Below are 24,022 nucleotides of genomic sequence, written 5' to 3'. Positions count from 1 at the left end.
CGGTTTATAGAAGGATGGTGACAGTTTAGAGTCCTAGAGAGATGACCTGAAAACAGTAGCAGTGAATTCCACTGCAAAATGAAAGAGTATTCCAGAGACCTCTGGCTCAACATGGGCCCCACTTGGCTGCAGTCTTTCATGTCTCAAGATTGTAGGTTTGGACAGGGTGATTATTTGATGATTATCTAACTGTGTAGGACAGTAAGAGCTTCTACAATTCTTCAAGTTGAGACCCTAAGAAACTTCATTATCAGTAGCTTCAGTGAAAAGTAGAGACTGGTGAATGGGCAAAGCATTAAGTGCCTGAGGCCCAGCAGCCAGTTCAGAGCTGAGGAAGTAACACTGTGTCCAGACGTGCATGACTATGTGCAGGATGCCTTCGTAAAGCGGAAACTGTGGGGTTAAGGAACAAGGCACCAGCCAGTATGCTACTGTATGCTACAAAAGTATTGGTGCACATTAGGAAGATGAACTTTCAGAATATTTACCTCCTTAGGAGTGGGAAGATTTGAGCTGAGGAAATGTCTTGGCTCATGTAGACCTGGAAGGTGTGTTTGCATGTGCAGGTGTTTGGGATTTGACTCCGGTGCAGATGCACAGAGGAAGGCTTCAGAAAAATGCGGAAGCACATCCAGAGCTGCTGGACATCCAGGAGGAGTCTGGGAGTATAAATTAGCGATTGTCTTGATGGATCATCAAGGATGTTTTAGTGGCAATGAGTCAAGTGAATTCCAAAGACTTAGAGCCAAAGCCTGTAACCTGTTTCATCTATAGCCTTGGATAGAACATGACATCTAAAGCCCCAAAGAGGCATGGCTGCAGTGGAGTTGAAAGGCCTGTTCCGTGGCTGCCAAGTATCCAAGGCCAGCCACAGGCTGTAGGTCAGCCTTTGTTACAGCTGCAGGAGGAGCATGCATGCTGCCTAGCATTAACTTCTACTTGGTCTGTGGTTTGGGTGTTTACTTGTGTTATCTAAATATGAGCCTCTCGTTTGTTAAATTTATTAATGGTCATTCAGACTCTGAATGATCCCAGACCCATAACAGTAGACATCCATGGCAAATGAATGTAGGAAAAGCCAGTTTCCCTCCAGATTTAGGACAGAGGTTGGATGAGGGAAGGGAAGCTGCCGTATGTGCTAGAGAGGGGAACCACAAAGGCTTTTGAGGTTCTGGAAGGTTCATTGCTGACAGAGGAAGGAGGGAGAGGTGGATCTGTGAATGCATGTATGCACCCTATCCTATCGAATGTCTCCTGAGTGGAGAGACCTGGAGGGGAGGCGGTGTCTTTTCCACCTCCGATCCCTCGGGCCACAGCACATCCTGCTACCCGTTAGCACTTACCGTTTGTGCTCTGTTTGGATTGCTGTCACCTGTTAACAAGACTGTGTTCTTCTACCCTTAACGTGCTCCATCAGACAAAAATCTTGGACAGTCCCTAAAGTGTCTGCAGGCAGGGAGGATGTCACCAAAGTGCATGTCCAATGAAAACGGGATGCCACGCATGGTCGCGTGGTGACATGCCACTGACCCCAGTACCAGGGAAGTAGTGGCAGAAGGGTCAGGAGTCTGAGGCAAGTCTGGGCTACACGAGACCTTATCTAAGATATAACAATGAAATAACGAAGAACTTTGCTTCGCAGAGTGGGGTGTTTGACAGGGCAGGGGAGGCACTTGTCTGGCCTGAGGACCAAGTACCAATAGGACAGTAAGAGGGTCAGACAATGTGACCAAATTCTGTGTGGTGAGCATGGGCTATGTACAGGGCTGATGCCCACTGTGTGGAGCAGTTTGAAGTGGTCTGCTCTTACTGGGTATGAAGGTGGTCAGGGAGCTGGAATCTGCCACACAGAACACGAGTTTCCTTATGGACAAAAGACGTCCAGGAAATATTTCTGTAAGTCCTTTCATGTTAAGGAGCATCCAGCCAACAGTCCCTCTGGAGACCACAGATGCCAGGCACAAATCCACCCTGTACTGACAGTGATGCTGGGTCAGTGTACTTGTTAGTGTTTATTATCAGAATTCCCCAAACTAGAGTCATATGGAAAGAGAGAGGGACCCTCAATGAGGAATTATTTAGATCAGGTTGCTCTGAGCATGTCTGTGTGGGATTTTATAGATAGTTAGAGGCAAGACTCACCGTAAACAGGGCAGAATCACTTCATTGACTGGGGCCTTAAACTGTGACAGAGAAGAAGCTAGAGCATAGAGAGGCAGCAGGCAGCAAGGGCACGCTCGTGTCTCTCTGCTCTTGAATGTCAATGTGATGTGACTAGCTGAGTTCCTGCCTTGACTCCCCCCAGAATGGACTATTACCTGGACCTGGGCACCTATGGAATCCTTTGTCATGTGACTGATGGTTTCAAGTCTGTATCAGTGTTGCTAGGTAGAGATGATAGGGTTGAGATGGCCCTTGGAGATGAAAGCTGTTATCAAGGACACCTTATGAAGTCATCCCATAGCACTGAGACTTAACAGCCACATGAACAGATCTCCTAAACCTACGACCCACAACCTATGCATTGCTCTGTGTTTTCCCCTAGCTGTCTTCATTCTCTTTCCTTTTTCATGATTTTCTTTCTTGACTGTAATGTTTGTATCGATCCACTAAAAACAAAGGTAGAACCCATACAAGATACACTTATTGCTTCCAGATCTGAATGTGTCACATAAAGCAATGGATAATAATTTAATTTTTTTGCATTTAATCCAAAAATTGAAACGTCATGAGATGATCTAAAAGGGGGTGTCAGTGATTAAAACTCAGGCTTTCTGCCCCAGCCTATATTCCCTTCTCCCTGATTGCAACCTCTGGCTCCCAAAGGGCCAGCTGACCGTGAGAAGCTTAGAAAAGGAATGACTGACATCCTTCCATGTGCCCTCTGACCTCTGCCCTGCTACGGGGCCTGGTGGCCTCCAGAGGACTCTGCAGCAGTGGCAACCAGGAGAGCAGGAGAGGGAAGGCAAGGCTTCCCAGAGACCCTCTGGGCAGAGTCAGGATGTATATTCAGATCCAGGAATCTCTCCACCCCCACTACCACTATAGACTAAGAAAGAAGGTGTTGCCCGGGTGACATACAGTTAAGAGCAGGGGCCAAGACCAGAGCCTGGCCCACTTTGGTGAGCTGCATAGAGAAGGGGTGGCCACCAGGGAATGGAGGGACTGCTTCTCCTCCGCGCTAGGCCGACTGAGGCTGCTGATGAAGCTACTGAGTAGAGAATGAACAGCTAGCAAGGTCCTGGAATTGGTTTTGCTTCCTGACCAGGAGCTGTTGGAGCAGCAGCCCCTCCTTGTCCCCTCACACCTCCTCATCCATCCGCTGCCATTCCCTGAGGCTTGGTGTTCCCAAGGTCATTGACTGCCAGAGCATGGCTTCCACTTTGGTCATGGCCTGGGCCAGGCTCTGCCGACACTGGGTGAGCAGCTCCAGGCCCTGCGGTGCCGGATTGGCTGACTGCTCTGCCATGTCCTGACCTATTCTGCCAGAAAGTCCCCTGGGTTCCCCCAAGACCACAGGCTTTGCTCCAGGGACTAAAGCAGTTGGACAGCACTCAGCCTCCTGTAGTCTGGGGTGGAGGGATCCAAGTTGGCTGCAGCGGGAGCAGGGGTGGAAGACACCAAGGAAGAAGAGAGGTGGGCAGAGGTGGGGATGGCAGCAGGGCACGCCTCAAGGTCCTCCTGTTGTGCCTCTCCCTGCACATGCAATGCGTAGGATACAGGGGGAGAGTTTCTGAGTGCCTAATGGCTCTGTGAGCTCAACCATCACACCCTGTGCAGCCAAGGGGTCTACCCCTACTGACTCTCTCCTGCCAGGTCTGCTTTCTGGCTGGAAGCTAACGCTGGCAACCTAAAGCTTTGGGCTCAGGAGGAAGGGTGTTGCTCCAGCCCCCAGTCCCTGAGGCACATCAGTTCCCTGGTTGAGGGAATAGGTGATGGGAGAGGAATTAGGCCAGCCCCATCCTATTTGAAGAAACACCCCTGACTTGTTCACCTACTGCGCACAATCTAGTGTCTCCTGAGAATTCAAAATTAAACCATGGACACAATAGAAACTCCCCATCCCCTAACTCAAGACATCTCCAATTTAAGACCTGTCTGGAATCAGTCCCAATTCCAAGAATTTTTCACAAACAGAATCTTCCAATAAAATTCCCAAACCTGCCTAACAGTTAGTAGCATCCTGCTCCTTGCATCTGAGCTCCAGAGTCAAAGGCAATAGGTGTTTGCAGGAGCTGGGGCGGGTGTGTGATAAAGAGCTTTTATTTTGGGCTGCTGTAGCTTTCTAGCAAGAACAGTGCTCTCCTCCTAGGCGTCAATCCCAGGGGTAGCAAATCTCAGAGTTACCTTGCTTTCCTCCGGTGACTTCAGGGACATGTAATCAGGCTTCAAATCCACGAACATCTATTTTCTCTGACAGCCCTCTGTGCACAACTGCTTACCTGGGACTGTATCCAAGGCAATTGCCCTGAGAAACCTCACACTCCTGGTGTGGATCTGAATTCCAGGGAAGACTGCAAACTTCTGCATTGCAGCCACTGACTCACTTGCTGAGCCTGGCCAAGAGCTCTTTGTATGACACTGCCACCCAAAGCAAGGGCCACTCAAATATCCTAATTCTTTGACCAAAGTCAAGGTTATTTCTGGGAAACAAACTGTATAGTGTTAGAAGAAGAGTACCAAGCTTTGCTCCTCCCTAAGTTGCCCAGTGCCTCAGGATGATGCCCTGTTCTTCCTCAGGAGAAAGGGCTGAGAAGGCATCAGACCCGGATCCTCAGCTGTGGCTTCATGAGTAAGTTCAACAGGGTTACTGTAGCACTGAAATACTCTCAGCATTAGTGCGAGCATGTGATTTCTGGGCTGAGCGTGATAGCTTTGTCAATTTAAGACTTCTGTAACCCAATACAGACTCCAATATCGTGGGGGCAAAACTATTTGATGCCCCCTGTCTGTTCAGATAGCCTGGACTTCTGTGACAGAACAAGCTCTCCTAGTTTTATTCTGTCACCGTGGCAAATACCATGACCAAAGCATTTTAGGGTAAGAAAGTTTGTATTTCCTGTTGTACTTCCAGGTCACAGTTCTGTTGCTAAGAGAAGCCAAGGTAGGAAGTCTCACTCAGAATCAGGAAAGCAGAGCAGGGACCATGGAGGAACGTTGCTTTATGACTCACTTGTCAGGCTCATGCTCAGCTAGCTTCCTCACACAGCCCATGATCACCTGCCACAGTGGGCTGGGCTCTCCTGCCCAACTGTCAATCAAGACATGCCCATATCACAGCTATGCTCATAGCCCAACCTTATAAAAGGCAGTCACTCCATTGCAACTCTTCTTTCAAGTGAGTCCAGGCTGTGTCCTGGGGCTCAAGCATGCCAGGGGCACTTAGGGGCTGCATCCCTGACTCCTGGGTGTAGCCTCATTGGCTGTAGCGGCAGGAAGACTGGAAGAGGAAGGAGGGGAGAAGACAGAGGGGGCAGAGGTGGGGATGGCAGCCAGGCAGGCCTAAAGGCCCTCCCACTCAGCCTGTGAACACTGCTTACTGGCAAACTACATTAGCTGCTGAGGGAAATTGGCTGAAAGCTCAAGAGTCTGCTAACTCCACCACCTCAGCCTTCACATGGCCCGAGTCTGCTGCCTCTCTGCTCATTGGCCATCCTTCCAGCTGTAGACCAGGCTGACAACCTAAAGCATCAGACTCAGAGGAAGGGCCATGCCCCTAGCCTGACCCTGACCTATCCCTTCCTGCATCCCTACCTCCATCCCTCCAGTGCCCATGGCCCCACCCAAGTCCCCATCCTAACCCCTGTTCTCACCCCTTCCCCTAAGAAACCTCTCTGGTTGGCCAACAACTACCCTGAGACTAACACATTCTCAGGTCTACATCTCGGTACTTGTGTGTATCAATACACATCTAGATGATGAGTGGAACATAGACGTGGGGAGAGGGAGGAAAGTGAACATTGAACGCTAATTTAGTTTATGTTTGGAAATGACTACATTACATGACAAGAGAGTGCCCAGACAAGGAAGAGACAGTCTCCCATGCACTCTCTGATGCCTGATATCTGATGTTCATTTCTCAAACATTGGTGTAATCACAGGTTCTCTACAAAATATATTTTGACTTTTACTTCTGTTTATTTCCATCACATGCATGGCAGTTTCACTCCTCCAGGAGAGTCTTAAAATTCTATTTTAATGATTCTGACCAAGGATCAAAAACAGTTGGAAGAAATTCCAACACTTCCCCATATTAATTCACATACTCATTTAAACAGATTTAAATTACCAGCTAAAGGCAGTGGAAGATATATTTCTTAATTATAAAACAGATAACTGCACAATTATGAAAAATCCTTCCTAATATAAAAACATGTAACATATGCAAGAGTTTATGAATGGACAGTGGGAGCTGGGCATGAGGAAGGCTTTACAGGAGAAGAAAAACCAAGGAGCTCGTGGGAACAAACCTGAGAGGAAACTGCTCTACTTAGAGAGCAGAGTGGACATGAAGACCGCCAACATGACACCCAGGCATCTTAAATGAAAAAATGGAAAATACACAAGTATGGGAAACTCAACATGTTTGAGTTCAGTCCTGGACAAGAAGCAACGGGGCTGAGACTGTGCACAAACACAGAAATGTGAGACTATAGGAGCTTCCCAATAAGAAAACGCCAGCAGTTGTTTGGGAAAAGACATCTGTCCTCCCTTGTCATTGGTACCTTTGGTTTCAGGGATTGTAGGCTCTGCGTAGTCTCTCTGAACCTCCATTATTCAGACAGCTAACTTCTCCCTCCCTGGAATGCCTTCTACACAAGACTGTTGCAGTTTTAGGAAGGTTTAAAACCACCGTTATATAGGGTCTTGTTGACATGCAGATTCCTTGGCTATGACATAAATCCCCGAGACCCCCAAGGCAGGCTCACTAGGACAATAAGCCTGCTTCTGTTGAAATTATCAGTAAGATTCCAGTGTACCAGGACCCCATGAAGACTCTCCAGGAAGTGTCAAAGATGCTTATGACTGTATTTCCACTAGGATCTCTTCCCCTGACTTTACATAAGGCTTTCACATTCTGAGGCCAAGCAATTGTCTCCAAGGCCTTGTGTCTGCTGAATGGTGAGGGAGGGATTTCCTGCTGTGGGAAATCCGGGCTGGTCTATCAAACAGAAGAGACTTTCAGGTCCACAACTGATCATCTTCTGAGAACCAGGATCTTAGACATTGCCTCACTTCTACTGTCACACCGTTGTCAACACTTCCTCCCTGGGTGTGTCTGTCTGTCCATTCAGAAAATGGGCATGTCTATTGTCATGCACAGAACCAAGTCTCCCTCCTTTCTGTCTGTCTCTGTCTGTCTCTGTCTCTGTCTCTCTGTCTCTCTCTCTGAGACAGGGTTTCTCTGTGGCTTTGAAGGCTGATCTGGAACTAGCTCTGTAGACCAGGCTGGCCTCAAACTCACAGAGATCCTCCTGCCTCTGCCTCCCAAGTGCTGGGATTAAAGGCGTGCGCCACCAATGCCCGGCTCCCTCCTGTCTCTGTGAGCAATAAATCTTCCACAACCTCCAAAGCCTTTGTGGTCCCCGCTGTAACATCACTGTGGCAGCCTCTCCTTCTTTCAACCAGCCTTTGTCCAAAATCAGGAGGGAAAATGTTTTTCATTCATTTGGCCATAAATGTGTACATCACTGGACAATGTAGAGTTTAGAGTTGCCTGGTATGGAATTCTGTTTTCACAAATTTTATTAAATATATTGATCTGTGTAATTGTGTGTGTGTGGGGGCACCTGTATGTCAGAGCAGAAGTGTGTGTCAGTGGACAACTTGCATTCATCAGCTCTCCCGTCCCACCATGTGCATCTCAGGGTCAGACTGAGGAGTGCTATCTGTGAATCCCTTGGCTCTGGGTAGTGGGTAGACTGCTCACAACTATGAGGAACGTGGATGACAGCAGAAGACAGGGAGGTGACCTGGACCAGTTGTGCAGCATTCAGTCCATGTCATCCTCAGTATAGGAAGCTCCAACAGGCCACGGAGACGAGCTCAACTTTGACACACATTATGGTCTCTTTGAGATGATGAGAGGTAGACAGTATTAATAATGGCTAGCCAGGCATTTGTGCAAGAAATTGTGGAACAGATTGGGTCTAATGATAGTATTAACAGAGTTTAAAATTCCAGATGCCCACATTCCCTTAACCTGTCTTTCATGTGCTGGTTTGATGTTGGCCTTCTTTATTGCTATAAATTCTTACAGCAAAAGTAAAACAACAAAAGTCCCAATTTATTACAGTGGAACACACATTAATATGTTCACTAGAGACCATCCAATGGAAAGATTCTAGCATAAGAGAGGAATGGCAAACCAGATGTCTTAGCTCAAGGGAGCCAAGACCAGGCACCCCAACCCAAATAAAGTTCAGAGGAGAATTTTATCTCTCTGCCACTGAAGTGGGTCTAAGGAAAACAAGCACAGGCCTGTAACCTTGACTACATTGCCGTTTCCCTGCTTTGTCATCTTCCAGCCATGGAATTTAAAAAGCTCCGAATTAACAATTATGGTCTGTGTAAATATCTGACCCTCACTGGAAATTTTCATTCACAAGTAAATGTTTGTCACACTTCACTGAGGACGAGAAGTAGAGGTGAGAGAATTTTAGAAGCTTCCATGAAACCTCCCACTTTGCCGCGTGCCGCTCCGTAAGATGTCACAGGGTTGCTCTTCCACCTCCTTTAACCCGGAAGTACTGATTGAACCTAGCACACTGCCGTGCCAGGCAAGTTCTCCGTCTCTGAGTTAATTCCATTCACCTGCTAGACCTAGCTCAGGCATCAAGATGAACTTTAACTGTCAATTTGGCCACCACAGGACTGGTCTATGTGAGTAGCTGACAGAGTGCTTTCAAAACTAGCAATGTTCATCTGAGAGAGAAGATGGACTTCAATCCACACTGCTCACTCTGGAGAGGTTAGTCTGAGAAAGGATGGCGGTAAACCGGCATCTAGCTGCACAAATGCAAGGAGAAGAAGCCATAGGAGAAGAAGCCATGATAATCTGTCTTGATCATTTACCAAAACATCAAGAGCTATGCCGAGGACCCGCATGCAAATAAGGCATGGCTAGACCCAGGCTCCTTCCAGAAAGTGGAAAGATGGTCAAGGAGGCCCATGCCACGTGGTTGTAATTGGTAGTGTCGAATGATGAAGTCTCAGTTAGTTTCCAGTGTGGCTACAGGTATGACTTATTGTGTTAGTCAGTTCAGAAATAGAAGGTGACCAATGTCACAGACAGTACCTGAAGTCTACCCACTCCTCCAAATTTTGAGCTCTTAAAGCTTTGGCTGGACAGTATCAGACTGGAACACACTGGGATATGTCCTTCACACATTAACTCCAGACTATCCGTCTGAGAAGTCACATCGATTCCAGGGGAACTTCAACCAGAATAAAGCCCTCATCTGCAGTGAAAACTTCCTCAGTATCCTCTGAGAGCTGCTATAGTAAAAGAGTATCATCAACCATCCCCCTTTCCTAGTCTTGCACAGACATGCTTTCCATCAGAGGCATGCAGCTTTTGCTGCAGGCTCCACATACCCATGCTAGTCTGCAGCTTCCTATTAACACTGCTTAGCTGGTGCATCAACAGGGATTTCTTAGCAAACCTACATCCCCAGGAGTGTCTTCTCAATTCTGCATTTCATCTATGGATGTAACCTGCATTGTCATCTAGATGAGAGATGACATGACTGCTTCAACCTTATACTAAGGGATGTTGAGGAAAGATCCTGAACCCAGAGGCACTCTACTTGAACGTCTGGGAACCCAAGACAACCTCCCTTGCCTACCTCATGGACTGGTCTCTAAAATTCCCAAGCAACAGCTCTCTTCCCTCTTCTGGTCTCTGTGGAAACTACATACTTATGGTATATAGGCAGCAGGAAAACTAACAGTACACATAAACATAAGTAAATGAATTTGAAAAGATTTGTGTGAAATATGTAGTCCAGGCAATAGCACCTTAAAAGACTCTGTGTCCCAATATGCTTTTGAGGGTTCTTTTCTCTAACTTGCCATTATCGCTGGTGCTATCTTTCAAGGGAAACAGAAGCAGATACATGTGGGTTTCTTTATTTCTTTTATATTCCCTTAATGAAGGTTGTCATTTCCTGAGATGCATTGAAAACACAGATGTATTTCTCAATAATAATACATGCATGATCATGTCATGAACATGTGTGTATTTAGACTCCATATTTTGGAGTAGCAAACATGTCAGGTGTCAAATAGGGATCTTTTTGTATCATGTTGTAGGTATCCATGGAGTAGGACATGCCATTCACACCAAAAACACCAACCCTCTTTGTAGCTCTGTCTGTCTGAAAGTTGCAGAGATCCATTTCTGTCTGTTGAATTTTGCAGTTACAGGAATGTGACACCACACTTGATTAAAAACTCTAGTTTAAGAATGAAGAGTTCAATTTTTTTATTTAGGAAAATATAGTCATTTGATCAATAGGGGCTTAGACAGGGCATTTGATACATAAAACATATAGCCTTAGCAAAATATCAAATATAAAATAACAAAACATAGGGACAAAAAATAAAACTTTCAAGCAAAACAAAGAACACCAAAATCTCAAAGTAAACAAACTTCAAACCAATAAGCCAAAGAAGAAAGTTAAGCTAAGCAGTATTTTCAATAGTCAGATTTAGTTGTACTGACTACATCCCATGTCCAGCTTTGGACACATACTAGGAAGGCAGCCACAGATTGCAATAACCTTTTCATGACAAGTAGAGCCAGGCCACTTTGGGACTTTGAAGGTAATCAACCACCAAGGATGATCCTATAACATGTTGGCCATTATATTCTTTTCATCACCATATGTCTAAGTTCCTACTCAAGACCAAAAAATGTATATGTATATGGGGAGCACCTGTTTGTTGTCCAAAGACATAAAAGGCCACTCTGACATTCTCTCTCAATCTTTTCTCAGGACAGCTCTCTTCCATCAAGGCAGTGAAACAGGAGAATCTGCAGTCGATTTCATAATGGAAGAACAAATGATGAGAACCAGCGAGGGACAGTTGTCATCTCTGTAGAGCATTGACCTCAGCATCCCAGGTACATGACATGCTGTAGCTTCAGCACTGGACAGGATGAGAATTTGATGTCTGGATGGCAGCACGACATCAATAGTCTCTCTTGACAGATTTCCCTCCAAATGTGAAGGGCTGAGGACTCATCAGCTGACAAATGCTCTCAGCAACAAACATTCAGAGTAATTATGAGCAGATATACATCCTCACTCCATCTTGTTGTGTCCCAGCGCTGATGGATGTCCAGGCACTGAGTAATTCTTGGCAGGTATTTTTGGTATATCGTGCTTCTTTCTGGTGGTTTTTTTACTCCACAAATAGTGAGCCAACAACACATCAATAAGATTACAGATAGACCAGCTACAGGGAGGTTGATATTTCCCTCAATGCTGAGTTTACAGTAAGAAGGACATGTCTTGTTTTGATGATGTCTTGATGCCGTCATGGAGAATGTTACGGTTTCTGGTTGTCTGTGGCTTCCTTCAGCCTCCTCAGTTCCCTGAGAAGATGCTGTAAGAGAAAGAAAGGCAATCAGATCCAAAAGCAGCCATTTTCTGTCAATGACTAGACAAAATCAGGGCCCGTTCACACATAGGACACCAGAGTCAAGATGAAAATCCACCCCTCGAATGCCATGATTCCTGGAAATGTGATACAATTGTGAGTCACTCGCCTGTGACATTTCTCTGTCTGCAGGAGACTTTCATCATGTCCTGAGATCTTTTCTAACTCATGCTGCAGTTTTTCTGATCTGGAGGAGGAAGGAAGGCAGTTAGAGCACAGTCTTAGTGGGGTTCTGCCATGTCAGCTGTCAAGCTGTGACTTCACAAAAACACATTTGTACTTGACACTCAACATGGATCTTTTGAGAGATGCCATTGTTTGTATCCCTAAGGAATATTTTCAGCCTATATAACAAGTGTCACATGTTCATCTGAGTACTGTATGTATATGCTCTATGAGAAAGAACAGAATGTTCTCCAACAGTCTGGGGACAACATTGTGACAAAAGGAATAGCATATTAAATCCTTGGATAACAGCATAGTTGACAAACACAGAATATTCCTAATACAATATTGCAGCTTAGACAATGGGACAAGGTCATGGGGCATGCCCATGCCTCCTGTCCAAAAGGAACCTTACAAGCAGGCAATAGGCAAGACGGAGCCTATCATGGTGGAGCAACATTTCCTCAGATGTGTGCCTGAGAACACAGGCTCTTCAGGGGGTCTTTCAGTAAATAAAAACAGCCTTGTTTTCCTTAGGATAGAAGATGGGAGTCTACATTCTGGTTCTCTACAAGAGCCTGTTACACAACAGCCTGTGAAAGTTCTGGATAACCCTGCAGCAGAAACATCAGTCTGAGATCATCTGGCAATGACTAAACTTACTAGATCTATAGAACACTTCACATGGGAAATGGTCAAACAAAGAAGATAGCCAATGTTATATCAATGTTATATCAAAGAGGAACCAAGGGTGGGACTCTCATCCCTACAGCTTATGTCCCTCAATGAGAATGCAGAGAATGGAAGGAAGAAAGGCCACATGCCATCCAACATGGTGACAAAGAGAATCACTCATTTGACATGTGTAGTAGGCTCTCCTCCTTGCAAGCTGCTTCCCCTTCCCCCACTGGGATCTCACACGAACCCTGCAAAGAAAATGAGATGGAACTCCCTCCCTCATGTCAGTACATAGCACTCCTCCATCACAATGCCATGTGAGTGTGTGAAGTGCCATTGACCCATCTCCCTGCTTGAGCTGCAGCTTCAAGAAGAGCAGCAAGGTTTATTTGCCAATGGATTCTTACAAGAAACTCACTGCCCAGAAATACTGATGCATGGACACAGAAATGAGCAGTTGGATGTCATGAGAGTGAGGGGGATGAACCTGTGTGGGAGGGCTAGTAAAGTGATAAGTTAAAGCACATTTGGGTGGATGGGTAGACAGTAATGTTACATGAGGAAATGGTGCTGGACCTAACCCTGACCCAGCTGTTTTTTCTTACCACCTGCTCCTGGGTCTGGAGTCTCTGATGACTTGTTCCTGTTCCTCACAGACCCCTTTCAGTTCTCCCAAGTAGTACTGCAGCAGGATCCATTCCCCCAGCACCTTCTTGGTCTCCTGCCTCACTCGGCTTGTCCATGACATACTGCCCCTGAGTCTTCTCCATCTGGAGTCTGTGCTGCAGATGGCTGGAAACACTCTCTGTATAGTGAGCCCTGCCAGGCTCCTCCTGTCACCCCTGCCGCCATAACCCATCAACCCCACTGGTCCTCAGGTTCCCAAAGGAGACAGAGACAAGAGGTCAATGCAGTCACGCCAGCTACACTCAGGAGGCAAAAAGGAGAGAACACAGAACCCCAGAAAGAATCAAACTATTTATGAATATGCCAACAACAAAAGAAATCCAAGTGTCTCTACCAATGGGAGTGCATCCTTCAATGCCCTTAATTGACTGTGGTAACGGGGCAACATCAGGAAGTAGGGAAGGATTCCATTCCAAGGGAGGATAGGAGATCCAGCGTGTGTAGAGGACTCATGGGGGCAATAAGCTTCTGCCTGATACCACTCTCATGTTGCCATTTGTTCTTCTACCTAGAGAAATGTTCCTCAAACTATGGGTCATGACTCCTTTGGTGATGGAATTACTCTTTCAATGGGTGGCATCTCAGATATCCTGCATAACAGATACTTACATCGTGATTCATAACAGTAGCAAAATTACAAGTATACAGTAGTAAGAAAAATGATTTTAGGTTTGGATTTCGCCAAAACTTAACAAATTGCATTAACAGCACTGGGAATGTTGAAAGCCATTGTATTAGATTTTATAAGGATGAAGTCTAGGACTGAAGCAGCTAACAGTCTCACAATTAGCCAAACTGAGTGTCAGAGGCACAAGGCCAAGAGATGCTTGCTAAGAATGTTTGCTACGAGGCATAAAGGCTAGAAACAGAGCTGTGGACTCTGAAGTCCAGTGAAGACAAAAGGCAGAGACAAACATTTCACAGATCTGTGGTCCCCTGCAAGACAGGCACTAACCAATAGAAGAGTGACTCCTTGTCGAGCTCATCAAATTTATCTAAGGTTTCAGTGTTCTCATTCTTCAACCTATGCAGGTCTGCCATGACCTGTTTATGCTCCATCTGGAGAATTAGGCTGTTGGTAGGGCATAGACCTAGAAACAAAGAACTCCATGAACAACGTTTTCATGGATCACATGAATTCAAGCTGTGTACAAGGCTACTGGGGCCAATGGAATGCCACACCCTGACTCCTTTGTAATTGGATTGATTATTAAATTAGTTGTCCTGACCCTAGGCCAACAGAGGCAGGATGTTTAGGTGAAAGGTGGAGGCTGCATGAGCTCTTTCAGTAGGACTGTTGAAACAGCTGGAAAACTAATTCCTTAATGTCTACTTCAGGGGGTATGCCCACCAAAAACTGGTAGGATGTTTCTTCTGTCTTCAAAATATAAGTTCTCAATCCTGGTGCCTGTCACAATGGAGGCCAAAGTCATTCCATGAGGATATTTGTGGATGGGACTCAACATTTTGGAGAATGGAACTCATGATAGATCTATAAACTCTCCAATGGCACTAAGTTGAGCACACTGGCAGAACTGCAGTGCTCAAAGTGAGGATCCCAGTGCTGATCACGGGTATCACCTGGGATCTGTGAGACAGGAAACCCCTCATGTCCAACCATAGACCCCTGATTGCAGGGTCTAGGGGAGAAACCATGCACAAATGCACCAACACTCAGACAAGTGCACCACAGTGTGTTTCTGTATGTGTGTGGGTTTCTATGTGTGAGAGAGAGATAGAGACAGACAGACAGAGAGAGACAGAGAGCAAGAAGATGCTACTAAGGGATGTTCAATAAATAGTTGCAGGTGTGTCTTCTCAGAGAGGACCAAAATGTGCGGGGATGTCCCAGGCCCTGTCATCATACACTGAGATGTGTGACAGGGCTCTCCAGCTGCTCCATGTAGTGCTCATCACCCAATCTTGCCAGACACATAAAGAATCATCACAGCCAGGTGTTGGTGGTGCACACCTTTAATTCCAGCACTCGAGAGGCAGAGGCAGGCGGATGTCTGTGAGTTCAAGGCCAGCCTGGTCTACAGAGCTGAGTTCCAGCCTCCAAAGCAATACAGAGACACCCTGTCTCGAAAACACACACACACACACACACACACACTCACACTCACACTCACACACACACACAATCATCACAAACTCACAGAAGATAACTCATCACAGAAGCTGCCACTTGACAGGATCTGTCCATGTGCATCCTGGGAAGTCACACTTCTGTCACAATCTCTGAGTTATGTGACTCAAGCTCCAGCTCTGGTTTTCATTTGGAGGAAACAGTAATAGTCTGTCCCCATCTCACCCCTGCCAGGTTTCAGGTTCTGCTTCTGATGGAGCATTTAGAGATACGGTGTTGGGCAAAGGAACACCCTTAAAATGTAGATACCCAGAAGCTAAGATCTTAGATGAAATAAACTAAGGGTGAAATTGTGGAACCAAGTTGGTCCCCATGGCATTGGAAACAATGAATACCTGTTGTCGTTGGATCCTTCAGTGATGGAGATGAGGCAATCTCACAGCTCCTTTGTTTCTCTGGTGACTTGCTCTAGCTGACTGGTCAGAATTTCCAGTTCGTGCTCAACTCCTTTTTGGTGAGGAGAGTTGAGGGGAGTGATGGCTCTCCAGCAGCCCCTGTGGGGAGATGAACACAAGTCAATTTGCATTGTGACAAGCCATAGAGGATATACAGATCACTCTGGGCCCTAAAAAAATCTTTGAGAAATGTTCTGTGCCTTTGACTCAGTGACATACCGATGGATTTTGACTCAGGCTTGAGAAGCCCCTCCAGGGGATCTCAGCTCTCCCGTCTCTGAAGGTAGTTGCATGTCTCAGCCAGCTGCTTTCTCCTGCCCCCTCAGCACATACTTCCCTTAAAGAAAGAAAAAACTTCCTCAGGCTTATTCACAGCTGCAGAGTCTCCATTCAACTTGCCTGCAGAATGCACAAGTCCGCGGGTTTAGAAGCTAGGAGGTACCCCAAACACCCTGACACGTCACTCCAAGCACATGGCTACAGGTGGAGAAGCCATACCAGTGCAGAACATGGTCACCAGATTCATGAAGTCATGTCACTGACAACCAGGGCACACAGAGAAGGGGCACAGTACTTAAAGTTATCCCCTGGCGTTGAAGTACAGTGATGCCATGCCTGGAGCTGGGCACACTCCACTGCCCCCCCCCACACGCTGGTCTCATTTTGATGCTGGCCCTCCATCAACCCTCACTGTCCTGTAAGATTGACAGTCAAGAGCTCCCAGCAACAGCTTTTGCCTTGCCAATTCCTGGCTTCTAGGAGAGAAAAATTACTACCCTAGAATCCTTATCTTCCAGGAGCCCTGTCAGGCAGCAAAATCCAGTTTCTTCCCAGAAACTCCAGTTCCTGTGCCCCATTACCGGAAGGTCACCTTCTCCAGGGAGCTCCCCATCTCCTGCCCAGGACTTACTCTTCCTCCTCTTGAACCATTTTTTTTTGATGGTTTAAACTGAGGCTGAAGGTCAGCTTTCTTCTGCCTCTCTCTGGTCTGTCTTCCCTCTCCATTTTCTCTCCTAAGGAGATTCCTCAGTCTTGCCAACATGTTCATTGTTGAACCCTAAGGGCACTGAAGGCCTCACCAAAGGCAGTTGGTGTTGCTACAACACAGGTGACATCACAGGCTTCCATGGTCTCCAGGATATAAGAGAATGTTTGGGGAAGAGGCCGCTGATGTCATGTGAAACGAACATGGCCTCCCTGCTAACCAGCTTTCCTCTTAACTCAGCAGAAGTCAGGTTTCCCTATCCAGGAATCTCTGCTGGGACACAAGGCAAACTCTGTAGCATGTCCTTCTTTCAAAACCAGAGATCTTTGAATGATTGGAAATCCTTTAGTATCTTCCATATGGGGAATTAATTCTTATCTCCTACTGAAATTATATGTGCACAAGGTAATGGTATGATAGAAATTCATTTATGGCACAGTCATCCACAACTACCAGCATCTCCTCATTTACAGGAAAGCATGGACTTGAGACGAAATCTTCTTAAACAACCTGCTGGTAGTCTACAGAAATAATGTTGCCAGTAGGTAAGCTCACTTGCTTCACATTGGTGATCACTGGCATTATTTGTGCACAGTACTTGGGATATAGAGGAGATCACTCTCCAAAGGATCCACTTTGAAGAGTCTTTTATAATACACCATGAGTTATACATAAAATTATAACTAAAATTTCAGTAGACATTAGTATTAATGCTTTTATATGATGCTTCTGCAAAGGATAACAACTATATATATTATACCCAAATTACTCATACTCCACAAAAGAGTGTCCCCTCTCTTGGGTATATAGCTCTATAGTCTGAACTTGATAAATCAAATCAATTAGACATTGCTGATCCTTTGGCTATTTTAAATCACCTTATGTATAAATTTTCACATGAAGGATAGAGATACACTAAAAACGGAAATGGCCAAATTGAGAGAAAAGAACTTTGACAAAACTTTTAGACTATAAAAACTGAGTTATGAAGTAATGAAAATTTCTAAACTTTTTCTAATTTCTATTTTTCCATATTTTTATTAATTTTTTCATTTATTTCACATTTGAGGCACAATTTTCATTCCTTCTCCTCCTCCTATTCCCGTCTAACCCCATGCACTCCTCCTACTCCTCCCTTCAGAAAGGGGGAGGCCTTTCATGGGTGTAATCAAAGCATGACGTAAAGGTGAGGCATGGTCAAGCTTCTCCTCCTGCATCAAGGCTGAGCACAGCCATCCAACATGAGAAGTAGGTTACCTAAAGCCATCTAAAGTGCCAGGGACAGGTCTAGTCCTGTAGAGGGATCCTGGTCCATCCCATTGCAAGGAGCCCCACAAGCAGACCAAGCTGCAAGGCTGTCACACACGTGCAGAGGGCCTAGTTTGGTCCTGTGCAGGCTCTCTAGATGTTGGTTCAGAGTCAGTAGGCTCTCATGAATTCACTTCAGTTGTTTTTGTGGGCTGCTCCATCATTGTCTTGACCCCCACCCACTGGATCATATGATCCCTCCTCCCTCTGTTCAAGAGGACATCCAGCTTTCTGCCCAGTGCTTGCCTGTGGATCTCTGCATCTGCTTCAATAAATTACTGGGTGAAGGCTCCCTAATGACAATGAGGGTAGTCACTCATCTGATTATAGCAGATGGCCAGTTCAGACACCATCTCCAACTTTGATAGGAGTCTTAGCTACTGTCTTCCTGTGGAGTCTTGGGAGTTTACTTCATACCAGGCTTCTCCCTAACCCTGAAATGCCCCCATCAAGACATCTCTTTCATTACTTCCCCCCTTCTTCTGGGGCCCAAGACATCCAACTTAAGCCCTCATGTTACTAGTCCCTGTTTTGTCCCCCACCCCTAGTTTACTCTTTAATTCCATTTTCCAGGGAAATCTTTGCATTCCTCATTGAGTCCTCCATGTTAACTAGCCTCCCTGGAGCTGTGGATTGTAACCTGGTTCTCCTTTACTTTATACCTAATATCCATTTATAAGGAGAATATACCATGTTTGTTTGTCTGGGTCGTTACCTCACTCAGGATACTTTTTTTTCTACTTGCATTAATTTGCCTTTAAGTTTTGTGAAGTACTACATTTTGTTTATCCATTCTTCAGTTGTAAGGCATCTAGTTTTTTCCCAGGGTCTGCCTATTATGAATGACACTGCTATGAACCTAGTTGAGCAAGTGTTCTTGTGGTATGATTGAACACCCTTTGGGAATATTCCCAAGACTGGTATAGCTGGGTCTTGAGTCAAACTGATTCCCAGTTTTCTAAGAAACTGCCAAATTGATTTCTAAAGTGACTGTACACGTTTGCACTCTCAGCAGTAGTTCAGGAGTGTTCTCCTACCTACACCTTCTCCAATGTAAGCTGTTATTAGTATTATTGGTCTTAGTCATTCTGACAGATGTAAGATGGAATCATGGAGATGTTTTGATTTACATTTCCCTGATGGCAAAGAATGTTGAACTATGCGTTAAGTGTATCTGGGTCATTTGTGATTCTTCTGTTGAGAATTCTCTGTTTAGATCTGTATCGCATATTTAATTGGATTATTTGGTATTTTAATATCTATTTCCTTGGGTTCTATATATATTTTGGAGTTCAGTCCTCTGTTAGATGTGGGGTTAGTGAAGAACTTTTCCCATTCTGTGGGCTGACTTTTTGTCTTATTGACGCTGTCCTTTGCCTTATGGAAGCTTGTCCATTTTTGGGTCCCATTTACTAATTGTTGCTCTCAGTGTCTTTGCTATTGGTATTCTAGTCAGTAAGTTGTGTTGTGTGCCAAGGAACTCAAGGCTACTTCTCACTTTCTATTCTATCAGGCTCAGTGTGGCTGGATTTATGTTGAGGTCTTGCTTCATCTTTGACTTGAGTCAAGGCAGAGTGGTAGATATTGACCTCTTTGATTTCTTCTGAGTGCAGTTATCCAATATTTCCTGCACCATTTGTTGAAGGTTATTTCTTTTTTCCATTGTAAAATTTTGATTTCTTTGTCAAAAATAAGGTGTGTGGATTCATATCAGGGTCTTCGATTCAATTTTATTGATCTGTTACTCTCTAGTCATTAATTCAGGAAAATTTTATCCTCAAGAACTCTGATGCTTTTGATGACTGGTAGCTCTGCCAGCTTAAAGCAGCAGCCAAGGCTCCAACCGTCACAAAGCAGATTTCGGAACAGGTGTTTTAAGGTTTGTCTGTGTGAAGACAGGAAAGTGTAAGATGTGTAAAGGTTTGAGTATGCAAGTTATGAAGGTCTGAGCATAAAAAGTCTCAAGGGATGACAAAAAAGCGATTTGAGACATTCAAAAGAATAAAACATCGCAGATTTCTCTCTGCTGTTCATAGTCTTAACAGTAATCAAAAAGTTCTGATAAGCCATTAATCCAACTCTGACAGGGTATTAAACACCATAGTATACCACTATACAATCATAACTGTAAGCTCAAAATTAAGGTACTTTTCATTTTGTTAAAGATATCTGTCAGTTTTAAAAATGTGAATGCTTTCAACCAAATCATTTCTGACATCATACTGCCAATTCTACAATGCAAATTTCAGTGTAGGTCATAAACAATGGAAATGCTAATGTGTCTAAAATTTATGTTTTCACAAATTCAAAGGATTCTTGTAAGTTCCAGGGAGCCGAATTGGACCCAGCCAAACAGGTCAGATTCACTCCAGATAGATACTATCCAACCTTTGCCTGGTCCTGGGACTCCCTTCCCTCACCTTGGGACCCCCTAGGGAACCCTCACCTTAAGATCCTCCTCCCCTCAAGTACCAGAAACTAAGAACACTTTTTTCCCCTAAACTTAACCTTGCCCTCTGCTCTGCCAACGTCTTCCCAGGTCTAAGAGGTTCCAGAGAGTCCCACACAGCCTGGACTGCGATGAAACAACCAGCTACCCCAGGACCTGGGGCACCCCAGCTTTCTCAGGTCCCCCACAGACGGTCGACATCCCCAAAGTCAGCAGGAAGCAGTCTTGAGAGCTCGACGCCCTTACTCCCTAACCTGACGTGCCATGCCTAGCTCCTCACCTTTTCACTACTAAATAAAAGTGGGAATATACGGCCCTGGGTTGCCTGGCTATGACACACGTTACGGGACTGCATAAGGACTGTGCATACGTGTGCAAGCTTTCCCACCTGTCCGGACCCTTTCCTCTGTCCCCTTCCTATCCCTTCTGTGGCCAACACCTACCCCCCATCCACTTCATTCCCTTACCCCAATAAACTCCAGGAGACTTTTATTGAGTTTTGTGGTGTGTGGTTCATCGCTGCAGCAAAACAACAACGATAGCTCTACAGTAGAGCTTGAAGTTAGGGATGGTGATGCCTCTGGAAATCATGTTATTGTACAGGACAGCTTTTGCTGTCCTGCATTTTTTTCCAAATGAAACTGAGTATTGTTCTTTCAAGGTGTGTGAAATTTTTTGTTGAAATTTTGAAGGGGATTGCATGGAATCTGTATATTGATTTTGGTAAGACTGTCATATTTACATTTCAGCATCTAATGAGATGATGATATGGGATTTTTTTTCTTTTAGTTTATGTTGGATTATATTCAGATTTTCCTATGTTGAGCCATTCCTGCATCTCTGGGCTGAAGTCTACTTAATTATGGTGGATAATTGTTTGGATTTGTTCTTGGTTTCAGTTTGCCAGTATATTTTGTTTGTTTGTTTGTTTTCTCGAGACAGGGTTTCTTTGTTCTGGAACTCACTCTGTAGACCAGGCTTGGCCTCCAACTCACAGAGATCCACCTGCCTCTGCCTCCCGAGTGCTGGGATTAAAGGTGTGTGCCACCACCACCTGGCTAGTTTGCCAGTATTTTATTGTATATTTTTGCATCAATGTTCCTGAGGGAGATTGGTCTGTATTCTCTTTCTTTGTTGCATCTTTGTGTGATTTGGGTATCAGGGTAACTGTAGTCTCAGAAAAAAATTAGTCATGTGCCTTCTGTTTCTTTTGTGTGGAACCATTTGAAGACAAAAATTCTGGTAGAATTCTTCACTGAAACCATCTGGCCCTGGGCCTTTTTGGTTGGGAGACTTTGTAACAACAACAACAGCAACAATAACAAAATGAACTGAGAATACTGCAGCATTCCAACAGGGGGTCCTGGGGCTGGGGATAGCATGGACCTCATGTGACTTGGGCAGACAGGGCAGCAGCTGGAAGCCATATGGTGACAAAGGATGTGCAGGAATCTGGTGGGGGTTGCATAGTGGGCAGCATGGGGCCCACCAGGCACTGAGCAGGCTGTGGTAGCAGGTGGAGTCCTTGACCCAAGCACAGCTGTGGATGGAGATGGCCAATGGCTTGATGAGGCTGCTCAGCTCCACAGTCAATGGCAAAGGCACTGTAGCCACAGGAGGCTGGCCGGCAGGCCAAGCGTGGGTCTCTGGGGACCAGCACGTCCTCCCAGCTCCTGGGACATAGAGCAGAGTGACCACTACTGCAGCAGTCACCTAGGTACTGCACCTTGGGGGCATCTGAGGGCATGGAGCACTGAGGTGGGTGGGCGGGGATATGCAGATGAGGAACAGGATAAGGCCAGTGGCAGCATGAGAGAAGTGGGGCTGTCGGGCTGCAGGGCCAACTCCAGACCCTTATGCCGATGGGATGGTGGTGCCCAAAGGGAAGCCCCAGAAACTGAGGCTTGGGTGGAGTGTCCAAAAAGGTTGGGCCAAACCTTGCTGGTTTCTGGACCTCACCCCACGTCACCCCCACTGTCCACCCCTCCTCTACTTTCTAGATGAAATGGCAGCGCGGGCTAAGTGGCAGAAGCTGGTGCTGTGTAGTGTGTGTAACACAGCTCCTCGTGTACTTGGGGTGTCAGGGAGGCTGCACAGCTGGAAGCCCTGTGCGAGCTGACACTGCTCCCCCTGTTTGCATGTGCTGCCCTCCTGGAATGGTTGGCACAGCTTGGTCTTGTGGTGCATGGAGTTGATGTGGGAGTCACTGTGCTCCCTCTGCTGCTCTGCTGCTGCAAGTGCAGGAGGTGCTGGCTGTGCTGGCCTTTCTCACTCAGCGTGCAGTCCAGGGACCTGCTCTCCCTGCAGACCAGTGCCATGCCCCCGCCCCCTGGAGACTCAGCCATAGCTTCTCCACCCCAGCCCCCCAAGCCAAGTCAGGCAAGTCAGACAGAAACACCTTGGTGGGGCAGCCCCCATCAAAGGCCCCCAGTCAGCGAAAATAACAGATCTGTAGCTGCTACTACCCCCAAGTGCAATACCCTACCTGCAATGGACAACAGCCGACTCTACCAAGCTTTTCCTGTGAGACCTATAGGTACCCAACATGAGGCAGAGAGAGCACCAGCTGGTCTGCTGAATCTCCAGGGACAACTATCGTAGGTCGATCAGACAGTGCCAGCTCTGGTGACAACTATGTGCCCATGAGCCCAGGGCCCCATCACTTTGACCATTAGGTTACCCATCCACAGCCCTTCTTATTCATGGAGGCCCCAACCCAGGAAGTGAGATCCAGCCACCCACCCCCAGTTAATCTCAACCTCAAGCCTGACCGGAAAGCAAAGCCAACACCCTTTGACCTGAGAAACGATGCTGTCTGTCATCGACGAGCTCCCTTTCAAGTCACCTGTCACCAAGTCTTGGTCCAGGGTCAACCACGCCTTTATCTCCAGCCCCTCCCAGTGCTGCTGTCCCATCTCCACACAAAACATCACCAGCACAGACTCAGGAGACATCGAGGAGAGCTATGTCCCTATGCAAAACCCAACGTCTGCATCGCCTGTCCCCAGCGGCACCAACACCCCAGCTCCAAAGAAGAGTACTGTCAATGTGGATTACTTAGCCCTAGACCTCCAAGCCGGGCTGCCCGAGCCCTCACTTCAAGTTATTCACATCATCTGTCACATCGGATGAGAAGACAGATTATGTCCAAGCGGATAAAGAGAAGACACAGGCCCTACAGATCACCATACAGGAGGGGGCAGATAAGCGGCAGTCCTCAAAACCTTCCAAGGGTGCCAAGCTGTGATAAGGGGGCCCCCGAGCTCACGGGCCAGGAGACAGCTGCTCAGAGCGGGTGCCAAGCTGTGATAAGGGGCCCCCGAGCTCACGGGCCAGGAGACAGCTGCTCAGAGCTAGCTCTGCTTTGTCCCCTCCTTCTCCATCCCTCCCCAACGTGAGCTGGACACACTGAACCTTCCACTCACAAAAATTAGGAAAATGGCGCCGCCTGTTACGGGATTTGAGAGAGGTCAGTAAAACTGATGGTCACGAGTGCCGCACAGCCGGGTTGGCTCACTCTGGTAGGAATCCTGAAAGAT

The 24,022-nt window shown here is 46.2% G+C and overlaps 2 long non-coding RNA genes and 1 pseudogene across 3 annotated transcripts in view; 2 read left to right on the top strand and 1 right to left on the bottom strand.

Annotated features, from left to right (window-relative positions):
• LOC121140967 overlaps nt 1-20,975 on the top strand; it is a 39,042-nt gene extending 18,067 nt beyond the window's left edge. The window contains exons 4-6 of one of the 2 annotated variants that reach the window (XR_005877934.1): nt 11,001-11,128; nt 17,200-17,271; nt 20,346-20,975. This is a non-coding gene — a long non-coding RNA (uncharacterized LOC121140967). Of the gene's footprint in view, nt 1-11,000; nt 11,129-12,369; nt 14,639-17,199; nt 17,272-20,345 lie in introns of those variants that run through there. The other variant, XR_005877935.1, reaches the window with a different exon arrangement.
• LOC121140968 lies at nt 11,122-16,833 on the bottom strand. The gene is made up of 4 exons (XR_005877936.1): nt 16,652-16,833; nt 15,961-16,078; nt 15,682-15,840; nt 11,122-11,854 (listed from the first exon to the last, which is right to left on the bottom strand). It is a non-coding gene; the product is annotated as an uncharacterized LOC121140968 (long non-coding RNA).
• Nucleotides 20,976-22,799: 1,824 nt separating the features above from the next.
• On the top strand, nt 22,800-23,730 carry LOC101828411 (annotated as a pseudogene).
• The last annotated feature ends 292 nt before the right edge of the window (nt 23,731-24,022 follow it).

Source organism: Mesocricetus auratus, unplaced genomic scaffold, assembly GCF_017639785.1.
Source record: "Mesocricetus auratus isolate SY011 unplaced genomic scaffold, BCM_Maur_2.0 Super-Scaffold_100006, whole genome shotgun sequence".
NCBI lineage: Eukaryota > Metazoa > Chordata > Mammalia > Rodentia > Cricetidae > Mesocricetus > Mesocricetus auratus.
This window is presented reverse-complemented; position numbering and strand designations above follow the sequence as displayed.